Source organism: Microtus oregoni, unplaced genomic scaffold, assembly GCF_018167655.1.
Source record: "Microtus oregoni isolate MIOR12 unplaced genomic scaffold, Mior012 000060F_005, whole genome shotgun sequence".
NCBI classification, from domain to species: domain Eukaryota; kingdom Metazoa; phylum Chordata; class Mammalia; order Rodentia; family Cricetidae; genus Microtus; species Microtus oregoni.
In genome coordinates this window covers 214,707-233,378 of record NW_024543840.1, presented here as the reverse complement: position 1 = coordinate 233,378, position 18,672 = coordinate 214,707, and the positions used below count along the sequence as shown (strand labels likewise).

Genomic DNA, 18,672 nt, shown 5'->3' with positions numbered 1-18,672 from the left:
CAAACCTAGTTCTGCATACGTTAGAGAATTTGATAATTTTTAAGGACACTGGCCATTAACACATATGGCTTAATAATCTTCAAGAGCTTACAGCAAGTAACCATCATAAATTAGAATTTTATAACTTTGTGCTCTTTGAGTCTTAAAAATTTTTAACCTTGTATTGAAGCTCTTTTAGTATCAAGATAAACTTTAAGTCATAGATACAGGCCATCCAGAGACTGGGAATCTCATTTTAAGAACCCTTTTATAAAAGTATGCTTTTATAAACTATCACAGTTTCGTAATTTTTATGTGACTCGGAGTCACAGAGTAGTTAAATTTGACAAAGTTAACAAAGACATAAGTGAATAGACATATATCATTACGTCATATTTTGTTAACATGAAGATACACCGTTATATCTTTCAGAATCTATATATGGCTGGTGGTAGCAAATAAGATTACCTGGATTTGACATTTAAGTATTTACTATTTTGTTGTAGCTGTCTGGTTAATGAGAACCAAAACACAGGTATGGTATTCAGAGAACCAACACCTATAGCCACATTTTCTCTTTTCTTTCTTTCTTTCTCTTTCTTTCTTTCTTTCTTTCTTTTCTTTCTTCCTTTCCTGGAACTAGCTCTTTTAGACCACGCTGGCCTTGAACTCACTGAGATCCGCCTGCCTCTGCTTCTCCAGTGCTGGGATTAAAGGCGTGAGTCACCAAGGCCTGGCCAATATTTAGCCATTTCAGTGTGTGTGTGTGTGTGTGTGTGTGTGTGTGTGTGTGTGTGTGTGTATGAGATTGACCTGATTATAGTGTGTGTATATATATGTGTGTGTGTGTGTGTGTGTGTCTGTATTGTTCCTTTTCATTTAAAAATGCCACGAGACATAAAAGTAATAAGTAAAGCATACTTTGTTTTTAGGAGAGGAGAGATGTTTGGCAATATCTGGGCCTTGGCCGTTTTATAATACCTTTTAAATAATGGCTTCACAAAGCTGTGTAGGTGGACCTCCTCCTCATTTTTAGTATTTAGTCTCTATTACACTCAGAAGACCTTGCGATCTCATAGAATTAGGGCCTAATCACCTACAACCAGCTGGGAGGAGTGAAGGGATGCATAGGTGAAGGTCCAATGCTCTTGTCTGTCTCCTCCTTATTTGAAGAAATATTAATATTTAACAAGTCCAGCTGTAATTGCTTTAAGCAGGCAACACTGGAGCTCTGAAGACAGACATTGCTGAGCTTTGAAGGTGCTGTGTTACATTACATTATTAAGAGAAGGATGAAACTCTTACTCATGAACGGTGATCAAAGAAACTAATATTACCTGTGTCCACACTGCAAAGCCAAAAGGCCTTACAAGTTCCCAGGTAAACCTTAGAGAAAACATAACACAGCTTTTCCTGGCTTCAAAATTCAGCACATGTTCTGCTACTGGGTTTTGCCCCTAGCATAGCACCCATATTTATATTGGACTATGGAACCAGGTTATATTTATGTTTTCAGTGTTAAACTTTCTTATAGGACCAAAATACAAATGATTGATTTGTGCTTATCCTTTCCACTGTCCCCAGTGGTTTTCTTTAATTTTTTAGTTTCTCATGTTAGTCCATCATGAAAATCAAATGCATTGCAGGACAAAAACGTTCACTAATATGCCCCTTGTTGTCCCCTCAGTCTGGATGGGGAAAAAATGAGTGAGAAAAGATGCATTGTTAGGGAGTGTAGAAGTACAGCATCTAACAGTCCCCGTATTGGAGTGGTTTGCTCGATAATGGGTGGTTCTACAGGTGCTGACATGGCACAATAGGTGGGGCTAGTCTAAGGGAGCTGCTGAGGGTGGAGACATGGATATTTTGTTACAGACATTAAATAACAAAATCTTTGTGACAAACACATATTGGATAGTAACTTTCAGCTCTTACACTTTAATTTTGGCTTTTTTCTCCCCACCCCTACTGCTCCTACACCTAGTGTTCTCTCTCTCTCTCTCTCTCTCTCTCTCTCTCTCTCTCTCTCTCTTTGGTTACAATATAACTCATCCACAATGTTCAGCATATTGAATCATGATTACTGCAGTCCTCGCTTACAGCCTCAGGATATCATCGGCTCTGGAGAAAAGATATCCTTTGGCACGGATGGCAGTCATAAAGAGGGCATAGAAGGCCATGTCAAGCGCCCCATGAATGCATTTATGCTGTGGTCTCGTGGTCAGAGGCGCAAGTTGGCCCTGGAGAACCCCAGCATGCAAAACACAGAGATCAGCAAGCAACTGGGATACCAGTGGAAACGCCTTACAGAAGCCGAAAAAATGCCATTTTTCCAAAAGGCACAGAGACTGCAGACCCTACACAGAAAGAAATACCCGAACTATAAGTATCGGCCTCACCGGAGAGCTAAAGAGCCTCAGAGATTGGGCACTTTGTTGCCTGCAGATGCCTCTTCAAGAAAACTATACAACTTGATGCCAGGGAACAAGTACCAGTGCACATCCGTATACAGAGAGGACTGGACTAGGGCTGCACAGCTGTCCTCCAAGAGCCAGCTAAGCTATTTACAGCCTGGGGACATCCCCTTTCAGCACCGCACCTGTGCAGCAGCAGCAGGAGGAAGTGCAGCTGTAGCAGCAGCAGCAGCAGCAACAGCAGCAGCAACAGTAGCCACAGCTACTTACTACCAACTGGCATCACCAGTGAACAAAACAGCATAGCTACAGCATCTCGGTAAGACCCTGTGGCAATCTCATGACACTGGCTTCTGCTGGGATGCATGTCAATACTCCCTCTTGCTATAATTTACAGCCTGAGATAAGGATTTCCCTCCTCTCATAATAAAGGCCCTGCTCCTTTCTATTTGGGTCCACAAACGAGGTGTGTAAAGATGTGTCGTGTGTAATGAAGGAGAATGCTTAGAACAGCTTGCGCCTATCTTTAAGACTGTTAAACAGACAAGAGTTTCATCACTGCGGAAACTATGTTTTACCTATCGCTCTTCCATGGGTACATCTATGAGAAACACATACAACTTACACCTGTGGTAAAATGAAACGAAAGAAAGAAAGAAAGAAACAAACAAACAAACAAACAAACAAAAACCCAGCTTGTGCCTCTTTGAGCATGCTAAGCACTCCTTTGTAGACCAAATGCATCTAACTGTTTTGCAGGGTCCCTGTATATCATACATAAGTAAAGTGTGATAATGTAAAGCTGTCTTTCGAGTCTCTTTTTCAGTTCTCCTCCCCACTGTGGAAAGCTGAGACTTCCTTCTTTTCATCATCTTACTCCACGCCTGCGAACTACGCCGTGAGAGCTTTATAACACCTTTTGACAAAATAAAGCTTTTACGTCTGTTCATTCATGTGAAGTCACATTCTGCTTCTCTTTTGAATATTGTCTGTCTTTAAACATCAAATTGTTTTATAAAATGAAAGGTTTTGTACAAAAGCATTACAGACCAAAGCTGTATTTTCAGGGTCCGGTTAAGCATCAGAAATGGAATGGGCACGGGAACAAGCTATACAGGCCAAGTAGTTGAATGTACTAACACTTCAAGACTCCATGCATATAAAGTGACTGGACTGATACAAAAGGTGTAACGAGGGGACCGGGATGTGCTGAGGGGAGTGAGTGGTGCATGACATTTGCCCATTCACTCAACTGGCAGATTTTAAGCTAAGGAGGTTTGAAGTACCCCTGTCTGGTTATAATAAACAAGCTTAAAACAAAAATGAAGACTCTGTGCACAGGATCCCCTGCAAATGTTTCCTCTGGGAACCTCCAGGAACCATAGGTTGTGGTTAACTCCAGGCTTCTAAAGGTTTATACCCAGAACTTAAATTAGCTCTTCCATTTTCATCAGCGTAATCCCGCAGAATGCTTTCCTCATTATAATTTATGTTGCACAATACAGTCTTGCCCAATCACATTTGAATGACTGACTGTAAGTCAGACATACCTCTAAAGCATTGGTTGGAAGAAAACAACAGACACTGAGCCTATGCGGTGACCTGCTGTAACACTAGCTATAATACAACATGGAATATTATCCAGAGAACCTTGGGATATTTTGAGCACTTTGAATCGAAAAGAGTGTTTGAAATGGTCTTAAAACCTGTGAGCTTTACTCCACTTTCAAAGCATCTAGTGTAAACACTAAATTATTGGCACTGATTGTGTACATAAATTATTAGATTGCTCTCTAGAATTCAATGAAACAGTCAGTGGCACTACTATGCTTCTAACTCATGGGGTTCTGTTCGTTTGGTTTGGTCTTGTGAGACAGGTTTCTCTGTGTAGCCTTTACTGTCCTGGAATGTCTTTTGTAGGGCAGGCTGGCCTGGAACTCAGAGATCCACATGCCTCTGCCACCACCACCTGGTAATTGGGTTTGATGGGTGTGTTCCAGCACTGTTTCAATGTCTATGAACTCAAATAAGGTTCCATAAGTCTTTGAATAGATTTTTAACTCAAATGAGTGAAAATATATCTCTCCTAGGGGATACCTGTGTATCTTTCTCTGGAAAGTTTCTGCATGAATTCTCCATCACTTTTTGTGACTTCTCTCCTTTGTGTGAATTATATATGCTAAGTGTTAGCTAACTAGAGAACTGTCCACATTCCAGAATCAGGTGTTACCCACCCCGTTACCCTGCCTTCAATGACTCAGCAACAATGCCTTCCCATCACTGAGGGCCAATGTGACACATTTCCACTGTCCCCGCCTTACCTGAATTTTCCCTAGGTGCATGCTCCATATCCCAACACCCCCATAAGGCTTGCTCTCTAGTCTTCCACTGTCTCTACCCCAACTCAGGGGCAGCAGCTCATAAGTGATTGTAAATCCAGTTTCACACGACTGCACATAAAATAAAGTTAAATAAATCATAAAAAATTTTTTAAAAATTTGAAATTAAAATAAGTTCTACACAACCAGAAAGACTGTCTCAAATAAAAGTAAAATAAAATGTTCTAAAATAGGACAACTTCCCTGCCCCCCACCCCCACAGGGACACACTTGGTGCAGACCAAGAGATACAAACAAAATTTGAAATTAAACTAAATCTACAAGAAACTGACCCTGGTTATTGTAGTGCACATCTTTTATTCTATCATCAAAGAGACAGAGGCAGGTGGACCTCTGTGAATTTCCAGGCTTTATAGAGAGGCCCCCAACCCTAGAAACTGGACCATGGGAGTTTAGGACCTATAAGACAGTGCACGAGTCTTGTGATCTCACTTGGTAGATGAGTCTGGATTTTAACTCACAGATGTCCCTCTGCCTGTGTCTCCCACGTGCTGGGATAAAGGGTTCCCTAATTCTTGAATGGCATACTGAAAGTAGTTATTTCTACTTAGTTTGCGTTTGATTTTTTTAAAAAAATCCATGCCTATTTATTTATTTATTTTTGGTTTTTCACGACAGGGTTTCTCTGTAGCTTTGTAGATAGTGTTGGCTGGCTGGCTGGCTGGCTGGCTGGCTTTCAGTTCCCTGACAGAAATAAGCACATTATGGAGGAACCACAAAGTTGTTACACTATGTGGGTGTGATGAGGAGAGATTGTGAGTGTCCTGTCAGAACAAAGTTAGTCCCATAGTTGATGAAATTCATTATCCCAAAAATTCAGCAGAATATATCCCAAGTTTGCAAATGTGTGATCAGCTTGTGACAGGTTGGGCTGGAGATGCTGAGAACTGGGGAGCCCTCAATGCAAGACCAGATACTCGTTCCCATGAAGAGAGAGGGAGGGAGGGAGGGAGGGAGGGATCATTCATTCATTCATTCCTATACTCAAGTTTAAGAAAAGATGAGTGGCTATGGAGAGACCACTCACAGATATGAAAAGTCATTTCCTAAAAATCAAATTTCTCAGTCACTATGCAACTGCTATGGTGCTTCTCCTAGATAGAACAAAACACACACACACACACACACACACACACACACAAAGGTGAACCAGGGAAAAGCTTTCTAAGCCTTTAAGGATGCACCGTGACTTCAGAGACCTCAGGGAGTATAGGGATGGGTGCTTGATGCTTCAGACTCATGTCATTGAAGGACATAACATAGTCTGGATTCACAGAGATTCACAACACAGAGCCATTGTCACTTACCCAGAGCTAACAAGAAATTGCAGTCTCAGCCGGGCTGTGGTGTGTGCATGCCTTTAATCACAGCACACACACAGATCTCTGTGAATTCAAAGATGGCCTGATTTACAGAGTGAGTTTTAGGACAGCCCAAGATACACAAAGAAACCCTTTCTTGAAAAACAAAACAAAACAGCAAAAGAAAGAAAGAAAGAAATGGAAAAAGAAAAAAAAAAAGGCAGTCTCTTCCCACTCTCTCATCCATTGGCTCTTAAAGAGCTCTCAAGCTGAACTGGAGACCAGGGTGTCATTCATAACTGGGAAGCTAGAAACCTTAGGGGACCACAGGAGTCAGACTGACTGCAGCACTTGATGCCTCAACCCTGCTAATGGCTGTGATATAAGGCATGGTAAAATATGGGCTTTGGGCCTTTCGGCCGCGGTAGCTATCTTTCAGTAACTCGCCAAAATGACAAACACAAAGGGAAAGAGGAGGGGCACTCGCTATATGTTCTCTAGGCCCTTTAGGAAACATGGAGTTGTTCCTTTGGCCACGAATCTACAAGAAGGGCGATATTATAGACATCAAGGGAATGGGCACTGTTCAAAAAGGAATGCCCCATAAATGTTACCACGGCAAAACCGGAAGAGTCTACAATGTCACCCAGCATGCTGTGGGCATCATTGTAAACAAGCCAGTTAAGGGCAAGATTCTTGCCAAGAGAATTAATGTGCGGATTGAACACATCAAGCACTCGAAGAGCAGAGACAGCTTTCTGAAGCGGGTGAAGGAGAACGACCAGAAGGAAAAGGAAGACAAAGAGAAGGGCACCTGGGTTCAGCTCAAGCGAACCCAGAGAAGCACACTTCGCGAGGACTAACGGGAAGGAGCCTGAGCTGCTGGAGCCCATTCCCTACGAATTCATGGCCTGATGTACAAAAAGAAATAACACACCTGGACTATTAAAAAAAAATACGGGGGGCTGGAGAGATGGCTCAGTGGTTAAGAGCATTGCCTGCTCTTCCAAAGGTCCTGAGTTCAATTCCCGGCAACCACATGGTGGCTCACAACCATCTGTAAAGAGGTCTGGTGCCCTCTTCTGGCCTGCAGACATACACACAGACAGAATATTGTATACTTAATAAATAAATAAATAAATATTTAAAAAAAAATACGGGCTTTGGCAGAGCGCTACTCCCCTTTCTCTATTATTATTGCTACACAACGAAAAGGACCGGGGGGGGGGGGGGGGGGGTGATGTGCAGTGCTGGTATTGAAATCTCCCTGACTCCTTCCGCACTCCTTGTCAATTCCCGACTTTGTCAAATCAACTATCGTGAATCTTTGATGTGGGTTGGCCCTTTAGGAACTCAGAGAAACAAGACAGACCTATTTCATTCCAGAAACCTCCCAGTTCCTGAGCCCTAGCCCTGGAAGTCTCAAAGCCATCACATCCAGAAATCTCTCTAGTCCCTGCTAGTGGTGAACTTACTTCGTCTTCCCCAGGACCACTAATTATTTCTCCGTGTTTTCCTCTGAGATCTGAGGTCAGCTTTCTTCTTCCTCCCTCTGGCCTCTCCATGATCTCCATTCTCTAGACAACATGTCTAGAACTGAGTCTTATAGGCACCGAGAGAGTGTATCTTGAGGGCACTTGGCATTTCTAGGACACGAGTGACATCACAAAATTCCGAGAGCTCTCCGGGATACCGTAGAATTTCCAGAGAAGGGACTGCTGATGTCGTGAGGCACGGCCTTTACCTCCTTGCTAATATTTCTCCCCGAACTGACCAACCGACCGACTGACCGGAACCTGAGGTTTCCTTTCCAGGAGTCTCTCCTGCGACACAGAGGGAGCCATTCAGGATTTCCTCCTTCCAAAACCAGAAATTTCTCTCTGCTTCATTAAAATCTTTTCACTACTTCCTTCACCCATGGGGAGTTAGTTAGTTGAACACTCACTTTTTTCATGAATGTCCCTTCCTCCCTCTCCGGAACATCTCATATTACTGATTCATACTCAGTAAATCAGTAATATGAGAAATTAGGCCAGGAGGACATGGAAGATGAGGGTTGAGTCCTCTGAAGTGAACAAGCACTTAGGGAAGGCTAAACTTAAGGGAATTTGACTCTGAGTGGCAAGACATGAATAGCTGCTGCCAAGGCACAGATGCAGGCATCGGGCTGAGGCACCAACTGGGCCCTTGGCATCCTCCTGCATCATCAGAGCTGTGTGAGAAACTCAGACCAAAGGAGGGCCGTGTTCAAAGGGAGAGGGCATTTTCTATGGATGGCTGCCAGCTATCTCTTGGCTTCTGTAAGTACAGGAACTCAACAAAGACAGAGACATGCCAGACAGGAGGTTTTGGTAAAAATCTGAACTGAACTGAATAGAAACTGGCTATTACGTATTAGTGTTTTCAGAGTTATGTCTGAGGAACAAAATACTTAAATAAAATAAAACCAAATCCTTAAAAAACATCCAGGTGTCCTCTGAGGGGGCATGGAAAACAAAACAAAACAAAAAGATAAGAGGGATTTTAGTTGTTCCAAAAACCCTCAGAGCCGGGCAGTGGTGGCGCATGCCTTTAATCCCAACACTTGGGAGGCAGAGGCAGGTGGATCTCTGTGAGTTCGAGGCCAGCCTGGTCTAGAAGAGCTAGTGCCAGGACAGGCTCCAAAGCTACAGAGAAACCCTGTCTCGAAAAATCAAAAAAAAAAAAAAAAAAAAAAAAAAAAAAAAAAACCCTCAGGAACAAAACTTCCCCTGGAGAATAGCAAGAGTTCATTGGGAAACTGTCTGTCTCCTGTTGCATCGTTTCAAGTTTTTCTAACTTGAGACTGGATGGTGTCAGCTGTAAGATTTTCATCTTTTACGCTCACAGTGAGATTCTAGCCTTTTTTCTTTTTTTATTGAGAGATGGACACATGTTCCCTCCCTCTAGTTCTATTGGCTGTACAGCTTTGACCAAGAAAGAGGGTTGGATTTCATCAAAGAATTTCTCTCCATTTTATATTTCACCCACTTTTGATTGCTATTAAGTGCAATCTAGCTGGTTTGTGGTGTTTCAGGAACACTTTCCTTATTCTTCTGGGTTTTGTGTGTGTGTGTGTGTGTGTGTGTGTGTGTGTGTGTGTGTGTGTGTGTGTGTTTGGTTGGTTTTGTGAGACAGGGTTTATCTAGGGAACAGTCCTGGAATGTCCTTGGTAGGTGAGGCTGGCCTTGAACTCCCCCTGCCTCTCTGTCATTTCTTCCTACTTGGTGTGTGTTTGGTTGCTGTTTTGAGTTTTCAGATCTCCTGAAAAAAAGATCAAGATCATTTCTTTCCTAAACTCTGTGTCCTTGGGACACAAGCATTAAAGGGTGTGGCTACAGCTCCACTGGACCTCTTTGATATGGATATCTGCAGCCTTTCCTGTTGGAGTTGGGAAACTGAAAGTTGTTGACTTGAATTCACTCATTGCAAAAAAAAAAAACAAACAAAAAAAAAACAAGAAACAAAAAAAACCACCCTTATTTATTTTATTATTTCACATTTTAACTTGATTTTTTTTTCTTTTTTTGAGACAGGAATTGGCTTTTTATTTATGCTCCAGACAATCTATCTCACTACACGGCCCGGGACTTCTTTCTGAACGCTTCCATGATAGTAGTCAGCTGCCCAAAATATACTGCTGCTGCTGCAATTTTAGAAAAAAATTAAATAAAAATAAATAACCTGAGATAAACAAAGAAAAAAAGGAAAGCACCTATTGTTCCTTCCTTCCTTCCTTCCTTCCTTCCTTCCTTCCTGTTTTCTTCTTTTATTATTTTTTATTTTTGGTTTCTCTGTATAATACCTTTAACTCACTATATAAACCAGGCTGTCATCTTGGTGACATTATGGTTTTGTTTTTTCTTATTTCTGGTCTGAAAATTGACAAATTGACATTTCTTCTCCCTCTCTCTTTCTCATTTAATTCATGTTTTATTTTATGTATTTATTCATTTATTTATTTATTTATTTATTTATTTATTTTTGTTTGTGTTTTGGTTTTGATTTTCAAGGCATGGTTTCTCTGTTGTCTTAGAACTAGCTCTTGTCGACCAGGCTGTCCTCAAACTCCCAGAGATCCAACTGCCTCTCTGCCAGATATGGAACCAGTCATCTTGGTTAGTTCAAAAGCCACCCCATAAACACATGTGCGCGTGTTTATGACATGAACACGTGAGACATGAACACGTGAGAAACAGGAAGGAACGAGGAGTGGTGTCCACTCTCTCACTAAATGCAGGCCTGCCTGCAGTGATTGAAAGAATCAGAAATGGAGAGATGGAATTTCTGGACTTTCCAGAAACCACATGGTGGAAATCTAGTGCCCTCCTCTGTTGACAGGGCCTAGATGTGCATATTTGCTGTTTTCTGGTTGAAGCTGGGAAACAGTACCTTCTTGCTGAAGTTGGATAATTGTTGAATTCAGCCATTTTCAGGTTTCATAGAAAACAAAACAAAACAAAACAAAAAGCCCCTTCTTTGTTTTATTTCACATTTTAATTTTTTTTTTTTGTTTTTTGTTTTTTGAGACAGGACCTGTCTTTTTATTTGTGTTTCAGACAAACTATTTTACTACATGGCCCAGGACTTCTTCTTTCTGAACACTTATGCTGCAAATACAATCTTTTTTTTAAATTAATTATTTATTATGTATACAGCACTCCTTCCATGCATGACTGCAGGCCAGAAGACCCCATTACAGATGGTTGTGAGCCACCATATTGTTGCTAGGAATTGAACTCAGGACCTTTGGAAGAACAGTCAGTGCTCTTAACCTCTGAGCCATCTCTACAGCCCCTGAAAATATAATCTTAAAAGAAAAAGTAAAATTAAAATGAATGGCCTGGAATTAACAAAGATAAAAAAGGGGAAAAAAACCCTGCATTTTCTTGCTTGCTTGCTTTTTTTTTTTTTTTTTTTCTCTTCTTTTAGTATTTTTTGAGGCACGATTTCTCTGTGTAACAGCCCTAGCTGTCCTGGAACTCAGTTTATAGTCCAGGCTGTCTTGTTGGTAACGTTCTCTTTTTATTCTTATTTCCTATCTGTAAATCCACATTTCTTCTCTCTCTCTCTCTCTCTCTCTCTCTCTCTCTCTCTCTCTCAATTTATTTCTTTCTTGTTTGGTTTTGTGTTTTGCTTTATGAGACAGGGTTTCTCTGCTGATTTGGAGACTGTTCTTGGAACTAGCTCCTTTCTTGTAGACCAGGCTGGCCTAAAACTCCCAGAGATCCTGCCTCTGCCAAATATGGAGCCAGTGCTCTTGAATGCCTTCATCTGGTGAGGTCAAAATATACCCCCCCCACACACACACACCAAACACAAACACAGGCACAGGCACACCCAGAGACACATAAATAAACTTTTAAATTAAGAGCCTGGAGAGCTAGTTTCTTGGCTCTTCCTGAGAAATTGGGTTCAATTCCCAGCACCTGCATGGTTAAATAAATCATAAAAAAAAATTCTTTAAGAAATTGAAATTAAACTACACAACTGGAAACACTGTCTCAACTAAAAGTAAAATAAAATGTAAAAGAGTGCAGTGCTAAGTGCAGTTATGAAAATGTTTGGAAATATGACACCTTCCCTGTCTCCCCCACATACACAGGCACACCGAGAGAGAGGTTTAAATAAATGTGGTGGTGGCACATGCCTTTATTCCCAGCACACAGGGGGCAGAGGCAGGTGAATTTCTTGGGAGTTGGAAGCCAGCCTGGTCTACAAGAGCTAGTTCCAGATCAGCTAGGACTGTTACCCAGGGAAACCCTGTTTCGAAAAACAAGACAAAAAAATTAAAATTGAAGTAAATGTACAAGCCAAAGCTACAGGCCCTGGCCTCCACTCCTGTCCCTGAGGGCACCTGGTAAAAGTGAGAAGGCAGATTTCAGAGACTAGTAAAGTTCAAGGTCACCAGCCCTTCCTAACAGCTAGAACTCCTTGCTGAACCATTAAAGGGTGAGTCTAAGGCGGGCAGTGTTGGCGCACGCCTTTAATCCCAGCACTCTGGAGGCAGAGGCAGGCAAATCTCTGGGAGTTCCAGGACAGGCACCAAAGCTACAGAGAAAACTTGTCTTGAAAAGCCAATAAATAAATAAATAAATAAATAAATAAATAAATAAATAATATAAAGGGTGAGGCTACAACTTGATTGGTCTGCTTAGATATGTATTTTTTTTATTTTTTTTTTTTAGATATGCATATTTTTGTTATAGTCGTTTTTTTTTTTTAAATTTATTTATTATATTATGTGTATAGCATTCCTTCCACGTGTGCCTGCAAGCCAGAAGGGGGCACCAGGTCTCATTATAGATGGTTGTAAGCCACCATGTGGTTGCTGGGAATTGAACTCAGGACCTGTGGAAAAGCAGTCAGTGCTCTTAACCTCTGAGCCATCTCTCCAGCCCTGTTATAGTCGTTTTTGTTTTACTGGGCAGGAAAAGATATCCAAGTGGGAATTTTTCCACAGCTGCTTTAATTTTCTCAGACTCTGTATTTAGTATGAGAAGTGGGGTGTGGGGTAGGTTGTACAAACACAACTACTGAAGAAAAGAAACCCCAAGAAAGCAAGCGAGTGGTTGCCATGGTGAAATGTCTTTGAAAGGCATTTAGGTGACTGGGAACTGCCCTTGCTGCCTCCCTCCTTTCCTCCCTCTCACCAATCCATAATTGTGGCAGCCCCTTGGCCCACATAGTCCTTTCACTGATCGGTCAGACACACTCTTTGTTTTATTTTTTAATTTTTGAATTGTGGGTGAAGTCAATTAATTGAGCTCTTAGATTATTATCATCATCATCATTATTATTATTTGTTTATTTGTGGTTTTTCTACATAGGGATTCCCTTTGTATGCTTGTTTGCCCTGGAACTCACTTTGTAGACAAGGCTGGCCTCAGACTCACAGAGATCTAGCTGCCCCTGCCTCTACCTCTGCCTCCTAGTGCCGGAATAAAAGGCCTGTACTAAACACACTTTTAGTTTCTCTGTGTCTGTCGTCGCTTTGCCTGCAGAACAAGGTAGCCTCAAACTCACAGCGATCTGCCTGCCTCTGCCTCTCCTGATCTCTGAGGGCTGAGAACTGAGAATAAAGAAATGTGCTGCCACCATTACCCAGCTAGGCAGCTGCCCAAAATATACTGCTGCTGCGGCAGCAATAAAAAAAAAAAAATAATAACCTGAGATAAACAAAGAAAAAAAGGAAAACACCAGTTTTTCTTTTTTTCCTTTTTTCCTTCTTTTCTTCCTTCCTTGTTTTTTTTCTGTTTTCTTCTTTTATTATTTTTTTGGTACAGGGTTTCTCTGTATAATACCTTTAACTCACTATATAAACCAGGCTGTCATCTTGGTGACATTATGGTTTTGTGTTTTTTCTTATTTCCTGTTTAATCATTTCTCTCTCTCTCTCTCTCCCTCTTCTCTCTCTCTCTCTCACACACACACACACACTCACACACACACACACACACACACACAGATTTAATTTATGTTTTTTATTTTTGTTTGTGTTTTTGTTTTGATTTTCAAGGCAGGGTTTTCTCTGTTGCTTTGGAGCCTGTCTTTGGAACTAGCTCTCGTCGACCAGGCTGGCCTCAAACTCCCAGAGATCCACCTGCCTCTCTGCCAGATATGGAACCAGTCCTTTTGAATGCTTTCATCCTTCCTGGTCATTAAAAATTTGAAATGAAACTAAGTTCTACACAACTGGAAAGACTGTCTCAAATAAAAGTTAAGTAAAATGTTCTGAAATAGGGCACCTTCCCTGCCCCCCCCCCCCCACCAAGGACACACTTGGGTGCAGACCAAGAGATACAAACAAAATTTGAAATGAAACTAAATGTACATGAAATTAACAGAATGAGATACTAAAAACTTAGTTGGATTGTCACTGTGGTGCACATCATTTATTCTATCATCCAAGAGACAGAGACAGGTGTACCTCTGTGAATTCCCAGGTTTTGGAGAGAGGCCCCCATCCCAAATTAAAAAAAAAAAGAAGGAAGAAAAGAAGAAAGAAACATTATGAACTGTCTCCTTGTTTCTAGAAACTTGTTTTGATTTGCATTTCTCTGATGACTAAGCATGTTGAACATTTCCTTAAGTGTCTTTCAGCCATTTTAGATTCCTCGGTTGAGAGTTCTCTGTTTAAGTCTGTACTCCATTTTGTGAATTAGATTATTTGTTCTTGAGATGACCAATGTCTTGTGTTCTTTGTATGTTTTGGAGATCAGACAGACCTCTGTCTGATGTGGGGTTAGTGAAGATCTTTTTCCATTCTGTAAGGCCGTCATTTTGTCTTGTTGGCCGTGTTCTTTGCTTTACAGAAGCTTTTCAGTTTCAGGAGGTCTCTCTCACTTATTAATTGTTTCTCTCAGTGTCTGTGCTACTGGGGTTCTATTTAGGAAGCGGTCTCCTGTGCTGATGCATTCAAATGCGTTTGATATTTTTATTTTTATATTCTTTTATTGTGGATGAAGTCAATTATTTGAACTCTCAAATATTTTTATTGTTATTATCTCTTTATTTGTTTGTTTATTTGTGGTTGTTCAACATAGGGTTTCGTTGTGTGCCCTTGTATGCATATGCCCTGGGACTCACTTTGTAGACAAAACTGGCCTCAGACTCACAGAGAGCCATCTGCCTCTGCCTCCTAATGCTGGGATTAAAGGCTAAACAACCTTTTTTATATATTTATTTTCCTAATAATTTATTTTGTCGGCATTGGTGTTTTGCCTGCATGTATGTCTATCTGAGGGTGTCAGATCTTGGAGTTACAGACAGCTGTTGACTGCCATGTGGGTGGTAGGAATTGAACCTGGGTCCTCTGGAAGAGCAGTCAGCACTCTTAACCGCAGAGCCATCTCTCCAGCCCCCACCTTTTTTTTGAAAGCAGGGTTTCTCTATGTCACTTTGCCTGTCCTGAATCTCAATCTGCAGAACAAGGTAGCTTTAAACTTACAGTGATCTGCCAGCCTTGGTCTCCCTGATCTTGAAGGTGTTTTATCATCTCTCTCTCTGTCTGGCTATCTATCTATCTATCTATCTATCTATCTATCTATCCATTCATTTATTAGTTTATGTATTTGTTTATGTGTTTATTTATGTATTTATTTATTTTTGTTTTCTGAGACAGGATTTCTCTCTAGCTTTTGAGTCTGTCCTGGATCCAGACCTGGTCACAGCTGTACCTGAAAATAAAATAAACAAACAAACAAAAACCAAAACAAAGCAAAGCAAAAGCCAGGCAGGACTCTCTGGTTGACCTTCCCTTTCCCCCTCCCCCATGGGCTCCTCAGAGGCAGTGAGGCGTCTGGCAGGGAATCCACAGAGCCTCTGCCCAAGGCTCTCCAGGGAGCCCACTCTCTCCCTTTCCCCCAGCCCCAGGGCTGCCAGCCACATCTATCTCAGGCAGAGGTGGCGGGCACTCTGGCTATCCAGGATGTGACAGACACAGACACAGAGAAGCAGGGAGGAAAGTTGCCCACTCTCTCACTAGACGCAGGCATGCAGGAGGAACAATGAAAGAATGAGAACTGGAGAGATGGAATTTCTGGAATGTCCAGAAACCACATGGTGGGGATCTAGTGATCTCTTTTGGTGACAGGGAGTACAGCACAGATTTGGGTTCTTGTGCTCCTGAGATGTAACCCCCACAAGGCAGCAGCTCATAAGTGATTGTAAATCCAGTTTCACACGACTGCACATAAAATAAAGTTAAATAAATCATAAAAAAATTCTTTAAAAATTTGAAATTAAAATAAGTTCTACACAACCAGAAAGACTGTCTCAAATAAAAGTAAAATAAGAGGTTCTAAAATAGGACAACTTCCCTGCCCCCCACCCCCACAGGGACACACTTGGTGCAGACCAAGAGATACAAACAAAATTTGAAATTAAACTAAATCTACAAGAAACTGACCCTGGTTATTGTGGTGCACATCTTTTATTCTATCATCAAAGAGACAGAGGCAGGTGGACCTCTGTGAATTTCCAGGCTTTATAGAGAGGCCCCCAACCCTAGAAACTGGACCATGGGAGTTTAGGACCTATAAGACAGTGCACGAGTCTTGTGATCTCACTTGGTAGATGAGTCTGGATTTTAACTCACAGATGTCCTTCTGCCTGTGTCTCCCACGTGCTGGGATAAAGGGTTCCCTAATTCTTGAATGGCATACTGAAAGTAGTTATTTCTACTTAGTTTGCGTTTGATTTTTTAAAAAAAATCCATGCCTATTTATTTATTTATTTTTGGTTTTTCACGACAGGGTTTCTCTGTAGCTTTGTAGATAGTGTTGGCTGGCTGGCTGGCTGGCTGGCTGGCCAGCTGGCTGGCTTTCAGTTCCCTGACAGAAATAAGCACATTATGGAGGAACCACAAAGTTGTTACACTATGTGGGTGTGATGAGGAGAGATTGTGAGTGTCCTGTCAGAACAAAGTTAGTCCCATAGTTGATGAAATTCATTATCCCAAAAATTCAGCAGAATATATCCCAAGTTTGCAAATGTGTGATCAGCTTGTGACAGGTTGGGCTGGAGATGCTGAGAACTGGGGAGCCCTCAATGCAAGACCAGATACTCGTTCCCATGAAGAGAGAGGGAGGGAGGGAGGGAGGGAGGGAGGGATCATTCATTCATTCATTCCTATACTCAAGTTTAAGAAAAGATGAGTGGCTATGGAGAGACCACTCACAGATATGAAAAATCATTTCCTAAAAATCAAATTTCTCAGTCACTATGCAACTGCTATGGTGCTTCTCCTAGATAGAACAAAACACACACACACACACACACACACACACACACAAAGGTGAACCAGGGAAAAGCTTTCTAAGCCTTTAAGGATGCACCGTGACTTCAGAGACCTCAGGGAGTATAGGGATGGGTGCTTGATGCTTCAGACTCATGTCATTGAAGGACATAACATAGTCTGGATTCACAGAGATTCACAACACAGAGCCATTGTCACTTACCCAGAGCTAACAAGAAATTGCAGTCTCAGCCGGGCTGTGGTGTGTGCATGCCTTTAATCATAGCACACACACAGATCTCTGTGAATTCAAAGATGGCCTGATTTACAGAGTGAGTTTTAGGACAGCCCAAGATACACAAAGAAACCCTTTCTTGAAAAACAAAACAAAACAGCAAAAGAAAGAAAGAAAGAAATGGAAAAAGAAAAAAAAAAGGCAGTCTCTTCCCACTCTCTCATCCATTGGCTCTTAAAGAGCTCTCAAGCTGAACTGGAGACCAGGGTGTCATTCATAACTGGGAAGCTAGAAACCTTAGGGGACCACAGGAGTCAGACTGACTGCAGCACTTGATGCCTCAACCCTGCTAATGGCTGTGATATAAGGCATGGTAAAATATGGGCTTTGGGCCTTTCGGCCATGGTAGCCATCTTTCAGTAACTCGCCAAAATGACAAACACAAAGGGAAAGAGGAGGGGCACTCACTATATGTTCTCTAGGCCCTTTAGGAAACATGGAGTTGTTCCTTTGGCCACGAATCTACAAGAAGGGCGATATTATAGACATCAAGGGAATGGGCACTGTTCAAAAAGGAATGCCCCATAAATGTTACCATGGCAAAACCGGAAGAGTCTACAATGTCACCCAGCATGCTGTGGGCATCATTGTAAACAAGCCAGTTAAGGGCAAGATTCTTGCCAAGAGAATTAATGTGCGGATTGAACACATCAAGCACTCGAAGAGCAGAGACAGCTTTCTGAAGCGGGTGAAGGAGAACGACCAGAAGGAAAAGGAAGACAAAGAGAAGGGCACCTGGGTTCAGCTCAAGCGAACCCAGAGAAGCACACTTCGCGAGGACTAACGGGAAGGAGCCTGAGCTGCTGGAGCCCATTCCCTACGAATTCATGGCCTGATGTACAAAAAGAAATAACACACCTGGACTATTAAAAAAAAAAATACGGGGGGCTGGAGAGATGGCTCAGTGGTTAAGAGCATTGCCTGCTCTTCCAAAGGTCCTGAGTTCAATTCCCGGCAACCACATGGTGGCTCACAACCATCTGTAAAGAGGTCTGGTGCCCTCTTCTGGCCTGCAGACATACACACAGACAGAATATTGTATACTTAATAAATAAATAAATAAATATTTAAAAAAAAATACGGGCTTAGGCAGAGCGCTACTCCCCTTTCTCTATTATTATTGCTACACAACGAAAAGGACCGGGGGGGGGGGGGGGGGGGGGGTGATGTGCAGTGCTGGTATTGAAATCTCCCTGACTCCTTCCGCACTCCTTGTCAATTCCCGACTTTGTCAAATCAACTATCGTGAATCTTTGATGTGGGTTGGCCCTTTAGGAACTCAGAGAAACAAGACAGACCTATTTCATTCCAGAAACCTCCCAGTTCCTGAGCCCTAGCCCTGGAAGTCTCAAAGCCATCACATCCAGAAATCTCTCTAGACCCTGCTAGTGGTGAACTCACTTCGTCTTCCCCAGGACCACTAATTATTTCTCCGTGTTTTCCTCTGAGATCTGAGGTCAGCTTTCTTCTTCCTCCCTCTGGCCTCTCCATGATCTCCATTCTCTAGACAACATGTCTAGAACTGAGT

General features: G+C 41.9%; 1 pseudogene; it reads left to right on the top strand.

Moving 5' to 3' along the window:
* Positions 1 to 2,036: 2,036 nt before the first annotated feature.
* On the top strand, positions 2,037 to 2,649 carry LOC121439143 (annotated as a pseudogene).
* The last annotated feature ends 16,023 nt before the right edge of the window (positions 2,650 to 18,672 follow it).